Source organism: Macaca mulatta, chromosome 12, assembly GCF_049350105.2.
Source record: "Macaca mulatta isolate MMU2019108-1 chromosome 12, T2T-MMU8v2.0, whole genome shotgun sequence".
Taxonomy (NCBI): domain Eukaryota; kingdom Metazoa; phylum Chordata; class Mammalia; order Primates; family Cercopithecidae; genus Macaca; species Macaca mulatta.
This window is the reverse complement of record NC_133417.1, coordinates 10,485,451-10,495,412: the sequence shown is the minus strand read 5'-3', so window position 1 is coordinate 10,495,412 and position 9,962 is coordinate 10,485,451. Positions and strand designations below refer to the sequence as shown.

The following is a 9,962-nucleotide window of genomic DNA, read 5'->3' as shown; positions in this document are numbered from 1 at the left end:
CTGAGTTTCTGTTTTCATTTCTTCGGGGTATATATCTTGGAGCAGAATTGCTGAGTCATAGAGTAATTCTATGTTTAGCTTTTCGAGGAATCACCAAATATCCACAGAGGCTTCATCATTTTACATTCCTACCAAGAATGAGCAAGGGCTCCAATTTCTCCATGTATTCAGTAACATTTGTTATTTTCCTTTTTTTTTTTTTTTTTTACATCATAGCCATGCTAGTGGGTGAGAAGTGGTTTTGATATGCAATTTCCTAATGACTAATGATGTTGAGCATCTTTGTTTTGTGCTTATTGGTCATTCATGTATCTGCTGTTAAGTTGTAACAGTTTTTTATAAATTCTGAATAGTAAACTCTGACAAAAATTTTCTCCTTTGACCAAAACTTTAATCAGGTTCCTAAGTCCTTTCTGACTAAGCCTGACCTTGCACTCCCTCTCTGTCCTTGTGGAATCTAGTTTGAGAAAAAGATCCTGCTAAGTCAGTTTAACCAGAAGCCCCATATTGATATTTCCTCTCAGTCGTTTTCCATCCACTGACCTCAACCCTGTTCCTTGGTTATAAATTCTCACTTGTCTTTGCTGGAGTCAGAATTGAATACAGTCTGTCTCTCCCACCACAAGACCCTATGGCAGAGCTCCCTGTACTTATCTCCATGGCACCCTTGAATAAAGTCTGCATTTCCACCTTTAAGAGTGTCATACATAATTTTTTCCTTAAAAACTGTTATCAGATGTATGATTTGAAAATATTCTCTCTCATTGTGTAGTTTGTCATTTTACTTTATTGATAATATCCTTTGGTGAACAAGTTTTTAATTTTGATGAAAACTAATTTATCCACTTTATCTTTTGTTGTTCATGCTTTTGGTGTTCTAAGAATTCCTTGCCAATTACACAGTCATGAAGATCTATCCCTATGTTTTCTTTTAAGGACTTTAGCACTTAGATTTAGATTGTTAATATAATTTTGTTATTTTTTCTCTACGGTGGAGTATATTTGTATATGGAAGTAGAAGTCCAACTTCATTACTCTGCATTTTGAAATCTAATTATACCAATACTATTTGTTTAAGAAACTATTCTGTTCTCATTGATGAGACTTGCCACTCTTATCAAAATTCAATTGCCCATAGATGTATGAGTTTATTTCTGGGCTCTAAATTATATTCCACTGGTCTATTATGTCTTTTTTCTCTCTCTCTTTTTTTTTTTTTTTTTTTTTTTTTTTTTTTTGAGATGGAGTCTTGCTTTTCTTGCCCAGGCTGGAGTGCAGTGGCGTGATCTCGGCTCACTGCAACCTCTGCCTCCCAGGTTCAAGCAATTCTCCTGCCTCAGCCTCCCGAGTAACTGGGATTACAAGCACCCACCACCATGACTGGCTAATTTTTTTCTGTGTTTAGTAGAGACAGGGTTTTGCTATGTTGGACAGGCTGGTCTTGAACTCCTGATCTCGGGTTATCCACCCTCCTTGGCCTCCCAAAGTGCTGGGATTACAGGCATGAGCCACCATACCCAGCCTATTATGTCTATTCTTATGCAAGTGCCACATTGTTTTGGTTACTGTAGCTTTGTAATAAGTTTTGAAATTGAGAAGTATGAAACCTGTAACTTTACTCTTCTTTTGCAAGTTTGTTTTGGCTATGCAGAGTCCCATGCAATTCTATATGAATTTGAGACATGGTTTTTTTCATTTCTGTAACAACAAAAACAAAAAGTCTGTTTGATTTTGATAGAGCTTGCATTGAATTTGTAGATTGCTTTTAAGAGTATTGACATCTTAACAATATTGTCTTTCTATCCATGAACATGGAATGCCTTTCCATTTATTTAGATCTTCTTTAATTTCTGTAAGCAATGTTTCATAATTTTCAGTGTACACGTTTTTCACCTCCTTGGTTGAATTTATTCCTAAGTATTTTATTCTTTCAGATGCTATTTTATATAAAATTGTTTCCTCAGTTCCTTTTTGAATTGTTTATTGCTGGTGGACAGAAACAAGTGATCCTTATGGGTTGAGCTTATGCCTAGATATTTATATGTTTTCTACTCATATGACCATATTAGCTGTGAATAGAAATAGTTTTACTTCTTACTTCCCAAGTTGAATGTATTTTATTCTTTTTGTTGTCTAATTATCTGGCTAGAACTTCCAGTATAATGCTGAATAGCAGTGGTAAAAGTGAGCATCTTTATCTTGTTTCTGATCTTACAGAGAAAGCCTTTAGTCTTTCACCATTGAGTATGATGCTATCTGTGGGTTTTTAATAAATGTCATTTAAAATATTAACAAATTTTCTTCTCTTCTTAGTTTTCTGAGTGTTTTTATAGTGAAAGGATACTGGATTTTCTCAGATTACTTTTCTATATGAACTGAGATAGTCATGCATTTTTCTTTTTCCTTTTTGCTGTCCATATGATGCATTACACTGATCATTTTTCTTATGTTGAACCACCTTGCATTCCTCAGATAAATCCCACTTATGCATGGTGTATAATCCTTTTAATATGCTGTTAGGTTCACTTTGCTATTATTTTATTTATGCTTTTTCATCTATATTAATAGCGTATATTGGTCTATAACTTTCATGTCATTTGATGTCTTTATTTGACTTTAGTGTCAGGGTAATGCTGTTTTCATAGAATCAAGTAGGAAGTGCTACCTCCTCATCTATGTTTTGGAAGCATTTTCAAATGATTGGTATTAATTCATTCCTCTTTGGTAGAACTCACAAATGAAGCCAACAGGTCCTAGGATTTCTTGGTTGGGAGATTTTTTATTACCTATTCAAACTCTTGTTATAAGTCTGTCCAGAATTTAAATTTTTTTCTTGAGTCAAATTTTGTAATTTTGTGTCTTTCTAGGAATTTTTCCCTTTCAGCTAAGTTATCTAATTTGTATACAGTCGTGCATAGTACTCTTTTATTTCTTTTTTATTAAGGTCAGTAATAATGTCCCCACTCTCATTTTCTATTTTAGTTGTGTCCTCTCTCTCTTGCTCTCTCTCTCTCTGTCTATCTCTCTCTCTCTGTCTCCCTCTCCTCTCTCCCTCCCGCCTCTCTCATCTTGCTAGAGGTTTGTTGTTCTATTGTTCTTTCAAAGAACCAACAGTTGATTTCATTGATCATTTATATTGCCTTTTATTCTCTCTCTCTCTCACTCTCTCTTTAAGTAGAGATGGGTTTCACCATGTTGGCCAGGCTGGTCTTGAATTCCTGGCCTCAAGTGATCCACCCGCCTTGACCTCCCAAAGTGCTGGGATTACAGGAGTGAGCCACCCCACCCAGCCTATTCCCTATTTCTATAATCTGTGCTTGAATATTCAATATTTCTTTTCTTCTGCTAGCTTTGATTTTAGTTTGTTTTTCTAGTCCCTCAAAGTGTAAAGTTAGGTTATGGATTTTTTATCTTCCTTCTTTATTAATGGGAAGTTTCCTCTGAGCGCTGCTTTTGCTGCATCCCATAATTTTTGTATGCTTTGTTTTCTTTTGTTTGGGTTATGGATTTGAGATTTTTCTTCTTTTTTAATGGGAATTTACGGCTGTAAGTCTCCCTCTGAGCACTGCTTTTGATGCATCCCATAATTTTTGTGTGTTTTGTTTTTCTTTGCATTTATCTCTAAGTATGTTTTAATTTTCTCAGTGATTTATTATTTGATCCATTGGTTATTGAAAAGTGTATTGTTCAATTTCCACATGTCTATGAAGTTTCCAATATTCCTTCTGTTATTGATTTCTATCTTTATGCCATTGTTGTCTGAAAAGATATTTTGTGTGGTTTTAATTTTTTTAAATTTGTTGAGACTCATTTTGTGGCCTTACATATGGTCTCTTCTGGAAAATGTTCCATGCACACTTGAGATGAATGTATATTCTTCTGTTTGGAAGTGGAAGGTTCTATATTTATCTGTAGGTCTAATTAGCTTATTATGTTGTTCAAGCCCTCTGTTTTCCTACTGCTCTTCTGTCTAGATGTTCTATCCACAATTGAAAATAGTAGAAGTTTCCAACTCTCATTTTAGAACAATCTGTTTATCCCTTTGAGTCTGTCAGTGTTTACTTCCTATATTTTGGGGCTTTTTTGTTTGGTTCATATATGTTTATAATTGTTAGGCTTTTTAATGAATTTTGCCTTTTATTGATATATAATACTCTTTTTTGTCTCTTGTAGAAGTTTCTGACTTTAAGCCTATTTTGCCTAATATTAATATAGACATTCACCTCTCTTTGGGTTACTATTTGAATAAAATACCATTTTCCATCTTTTCATTTTCAGCCTACTTATGTCTTTAGAACTAAAGTGAATCTCTTGTAGATAGCATATAGCTAGATCATGTTTTTCAAACTACCCTGACAATCTCTTTTGACTGGATAGTTTAATCCATTTAAAATTAAAGTCATTGATGATTAGGAAGGACTTACTTCGGCTGGGCATGGTGGTTCATGCCTGTAATCCCAGCATTTTAGCCAAGGTGGGCAGATCATGAGGTCAGGAGTTCGAGTCCAGCCTGACCAACATGGTGAAACCCCATCTCTATTAAAAAACACAAAAACTAGCCAGGCTCAGTGGCACATGCCTATAATCCCAGCTACTCGGGACTGAGGCAGGAGAATTACTTGAACCTGGGTGGCGGAGGTTGCAGTGAGCTGAGATCACGCCACTGCATTCCAGCCTGGGTGATAAAGTGAGACTCCATCTCAAAGAAAAAAAAAGGAAGGACTTACTTCCATCATTTTCTATTTGTTTTCTGTATGTCTCATGTATTTTTTGCCTCTCATTTTCTATATTACTGCTTATTTTGTGTTTGGTTGATTTTTTTGTGAAATGTTTTGAATCTATTCTTATTTCCTTCTGTGTGATTTTTAAATATTTTCTTTGTGATTTCCATTATGACTATATTTAACAACCTAAATTTGTAACAGTCTAGTTGAATTTATAGCAACTTAACTTTAATAGCATACAAATACTCTCCTCCTATACATGTCGTTGTCACAAATTACATTTATATACTATGTGCCCAAGAATGTAGATTTTTAATTAGTTTCTATGCATTTGTGTTTGAAAGCATATAGGAACTGAAAAGTGGATTTACAAACTAATAATATGGAAAATATGGAAACTAATAATAGTGGCTTTTATATTTGCCTGTGTATTTATCTTTACTGGAGATCTTTATCTCTTTATATGCATATCTAGTTTGTTTGTTTGTTTGTTTTTAAACAGAGTTTCCCTCTTGTTGCCCAGGCTGGAATGCAATGGCATGATCTCGGCTCACTGCAACCTCTACCTCCCAGGTTCAAGCAATTCTCTTGCCTCAGCCTCCCAAGTAGCTGGGATTACAGGCATGCGCCACCATGCCTGGCTAAGTTTGCATTTTTAGTAGTGATGGGGTTTCTTCGTGTTGGTCAGGCTGGTCTCGAACTCCTGACCTCAGGTGATCTGCCCGCCTTGGCCTCCCAAAGTGCCGGGATTACAGGAATGAGCCACCACGCCCAGCCCTATATGCATTTTTGATGAATGCCTAGTGTCCTTTCTTTTCAATCCATAGGAATCCCCTTGGCTTTTTTTGTAGGACAGGCCTAGTGGCAAAAAAAAACTTCAGCTTTATATTTTTATCTGGGAAAGTCTTAATTTCTCTCTTGTTGCTTATGGAAAGTTTTGCTGTATTTAGAATTCTCAATTGACAGATTTTTTTTTCTTTCAGCACTTTGGATGTATCATTCCACTCCCTTTGGTATCCATGGTTTCTGATGAGAAATTGGATGTTAATTTTGTTGATGATTCCTTGCATAGGATAAGTCACTTCTCTCCTGCTGCTTTCAAGACTCTTTGACTTTCAACAGTTTGATTATAACATGTCTCAGTGTGAGTCCCTTGGAGTTTTCCTACTACAAGTTTGCCTTGCAGTTTGTTAAGCTTTTATAATATATAGATGCATGTCTTTCGGCAGACTTGGGAAGTTTTTGGCCATTGTTTCTTTAAATATCCTTTCTGCTCCTTTATTTTTGTCATCTCTTTCTAGGACTTTGGTAAAATATATATATATATATATACACACACACACACACACACACACACACACACACACACACACGCCTGTTGGTGTTCCACATATTCCTTAGGTTCTGTTCATGTTTCTTCATTCTTTTTTTCTCCTCATACTTGATATCTTCAATTATTCTATCTTCAAGTTCACTGATACCTGTGTCTGTCTACTAAAATCTGCTGTTGAACACTTCTAGATTATTTTTAATTTCAGTTATTGTACTTTTTACCTTCAGAATATCTGATTGGTTCTTTTTAATAATGTCTTTTTAGATATTCTAAGTTTTAATTTATTTATTTCCTTTATTCTTTGTTCATGTTTTTTTGTTGTTGTCATTGTCGTTGTTGTCTGAGTCTGTTTAAGCCAGTTATTTAAAACCTTTGCCACATATGTTGAATGTCTGGTCTTCCTCAGAAATGGTTTCTTTTAATTTATTTTATTCTTTTGAATAAACCATACTTTCCTATTTCTTTGCATACCTTGTGATTTCTTATGCAGAAAGCTGAATATTTGAATATTATAGTATGATAGCTCTGGAAATGAGATCCTCTTTCTTCCTCAGGGTTTACTGTTTTTTCTTAATTGTTGAAGTCTGTAGTCATCCTTTTAATGACTTTTACAAATGATTTTTGCAAAGACTATTTATTTTCATGTGTGGTCACTAAAATCTCTGCTCCTTAGCTTATGATCAACTTGTGTTTTTATGGATATTTTCTTTTTTTTTTTTTTCAAATGTTTATTTTATGTACAAAGAACTATCATGGTTTTTCATTGAGTAGATGCCTTGGATAATCCTTTGAAGGAAGATCATTTAGTCCAACTTAATGAAACCGATATCCTTTGCGTACTGACAGAAAGACTAGCGGTACATATTGAGGCCATATTTCCGGATCAGCAGGTTTGAGCAGACGCGACAAGAGCAAGAACCCTGGTTGAATTTTCGCGGGTGGCTCCAGTACAGCTGCTGGTGACCCATCTTGCTTTCAGGAGTGCAATGAGGTAAAAGCAATGGATATTTTCTTGAGTGCCAGGAGCAGTTTTTTAATTGCCTTTTTTAAAATTTAGCATTCATTTTGTTGCTGGGAATTTTTTACTGTTTTTCCAAAGTTCTGACAAAGTTGGTTCTGACCAGGTTTGCTTGTTTTTCAATGTTTCTATGAGGATACAAATGCTTATGGCTATCTATTTCACCATTTTACTGACATCCGAGTTAACAGGTTCTTTTGAAGAACAGGTCTATAGTAATTTAATAGAGTTCTAGTACAGCCAATGTCAAGCATCTGAAGACCTACTAATTTAATTGAACTCCAGTTGTGGGAAGTAGGAGAAGCTGAAATTGTTTAATTTGCTTTGTGCAAGACACTCCACTAATCAACTCTCTTAGTCTTTGCTTCTGAAAATATAGAAGGAAGTGAAGATATGTACAAGGGCGGGGGAGTTCATGGACATAGGATAAATTCAGTGATGTTAGCCTTTAACATTTTTTATTATCATCCTTGATTATCACTGATATCACCTCACTCCTGAATCTGTCACTACTCATCCACCCCATTTCTCTGATGCAAGAGTAAGAACACAAAGGCAAGATAATTAAGACCCAGGTTTAGTAGCACACAGAACTGCAATCAAACTTTATTCTTTTTTTTTTTCTTTTGAGACAGTTTCACTCTTGTCACCCAGGCTAGAGTGCAATGGCATGATCTTGGCTTACTGCAACCTCTGCCTCACCCGGTTCAAGCTATTCTCCTGCCTCAGCCTCCTGAGTAGCTGGGATTACAGGTGTGCACCACCAAGCCCAGCTAATTTTTGTATTTTTAGTAGAGATGGGGTTTCACCATGTTGGCCAGGCTGGTCTTGAACTCCTGACCTCAGGTGATCCACCTGCCTTGGCCTCCCAGAGTTCTGGAATTATAGGTGTGAGCCACCGCACCTGGCAGTCAAATCCTATTCTTTCACTAACTTACTCTGTGACCCTGATTAGGATACCAAGTTCTCCATTCTCAGTTTTCTATTTAAAAAGTGGAAATGATTCTACATAGTGCCTCCTTGGGTTATTGTAAGGACTGAATGAGCAACACTTAGTACCTAGCCTGTCATAAGTCCCCCATAAAAGTTAGTATTAATGTTTATGCTCCTGTCCATTGTCCTAGGCCCAATCTTAAAACCTGATAACTACCCTGTCTTCTCACCTTTTGGGGTTCACATGGGACTGTTTTCTTTTCTTTCTTTTTCTTTTTTTTTTTTTTTTTTTTTTTTTTTTGAGACAGAGTCTTTCCCTGTCACCCAGGCTGGAGTGCAGTGACGCAATCACGGCTCACTGTGGCCTTGAGTTTCCAGGTTCAAGCGATCCCCCTCCCACCTCAGCCTCCTAAGTAACTGGGACCACAGGCATCCACTACATCTGGCTAATTTTTAAAAAACATTTTTTGGAGATGGGGTTTCTGTATGTTGTCCAGGCTGGTCTCAAACTCCTGAGCCCAAGCAATCCTCTTGCCTCAGCTTTCCAAAGTACTGAGATTACAGGTGTGAGCCACTGCATCTGGCCTGTTTTTGCTTCTACTTGTTCCTGGCCTCTGAAAAAGGCTCAGTCTTATCCAGTCCTGACATAGGGCTTCATTCTTGGGGAACATGTTTGCGGCCAGGGCTCAGCCCTTCAATGGCGCTGAGCACCAGCCCTCTATCTCCCAGGAAACACTTCCTCAACCTCTCTTCCCCAGCCTCTCTACCCTCAGTTTCTCCTCTTCTGGGTTGTGGACTATTCAATTATTTCTTACCATTCCTTAGCATTTCTCCCTCATGTGACCCAAAAGAGCACAGTTAGGAGTGGGGTGGGAGAAGGAGGAAATATTTAAGAGAGTAACCCATGTGTCCCTCCAGTCTATCTCTTGATCCTCCTATCTCTTCCAGATACCTTCCTAGATCATCTAGACCCTTTCTTGACTTTTAGTTTCCAAAGACTGTAGGCTCTGAAGGGAAGAAAAATGACTTAGGCCAAATATAATAGATTTAGAAGCATCCAGAAGGAGATGGAACAGAGTTTTCCATTCTCCACCCCTCAAACTGGGGAAGAACATTTTAGTCTAGGGGGAAGGGGTGAGAGCTGAGATTTTAGAAGTCCCTAAGAAAGAAACCTTACTCCCTTCTGGGTAGAAAATGACAGAACCTCCAGCTAGGTTTGAGATAACAACAGCCAAGGGAAAAATTTGTTTTTCTTCCCAGGAACAACACCAGAATAAGGTCAAGGTCTCAAGGAAGAAGGGTGATGCGTCATGTTTAGAGGAACAGAGGCAGGCCTGAAAGGAACCTGGAAGTCACAATAAGGGATGGCTTAGCAGTGTCCTTGGCAGAATGACCACTGAAGACAGACAGCTCAACAAGGGCTACTATGAGCAGATCACCCTGAGACTTTTTAATTCCCAAGCTAATAACCCAAGAAAGTAAATCCAAATTCAAAGAAAATGGAGAAACACCAATTTGACTAAAATTATATGTGTGCATCATCAGCAAAATGGAGTCTCAAATTAAAAATTAAGTTACAAGAAGGATGTGACATTTCTGATCTTCCTGGGTCCAACAAGCTACATGATCATCTACAGAAAGCCCAAGGCTTCTGACTTTTATTTTACTTTTTACACTACAAACAGCTAGATGGCTAGCCAGTAAGGACAGAGAACAGCTTCCAAAGCCAAAAGAGTTGTATAAAAGTTCACCTTGACAGGAGTCAGCCAATCTCACTCTGACCCTGCCTGAAGACCTCCTGTAGAGCCCCCACTGGCCAAATCCAACTGGAAGCAGAAGGCGAGAGGGGCTGGGTGACATAGTGCATGCATATCTGCTTCCGAGGACTGAGAGTCGGGTGGAGACGGGTGGGGAATGCATCTGGGGAGCAAAGGGAAGGTGTCCCAAATTCCAT

At 37.4% G+C, this 9,962-nt stretch overlaps 1 pseudogene; it reads right to left on the bottom strand.

The window, feature by feature from the left end:
• Window positions 1-6,772: 6,772 nt before the first annotated feature.
• Window positions 6,773-7,055, bottom strand: LOC114671497 (small ribosomal subunit protein uS14 pseudogene; annotated as a pseudogene).
• Window positions 7,056-9,962: the final 2,907 nt, after the last annotated feature.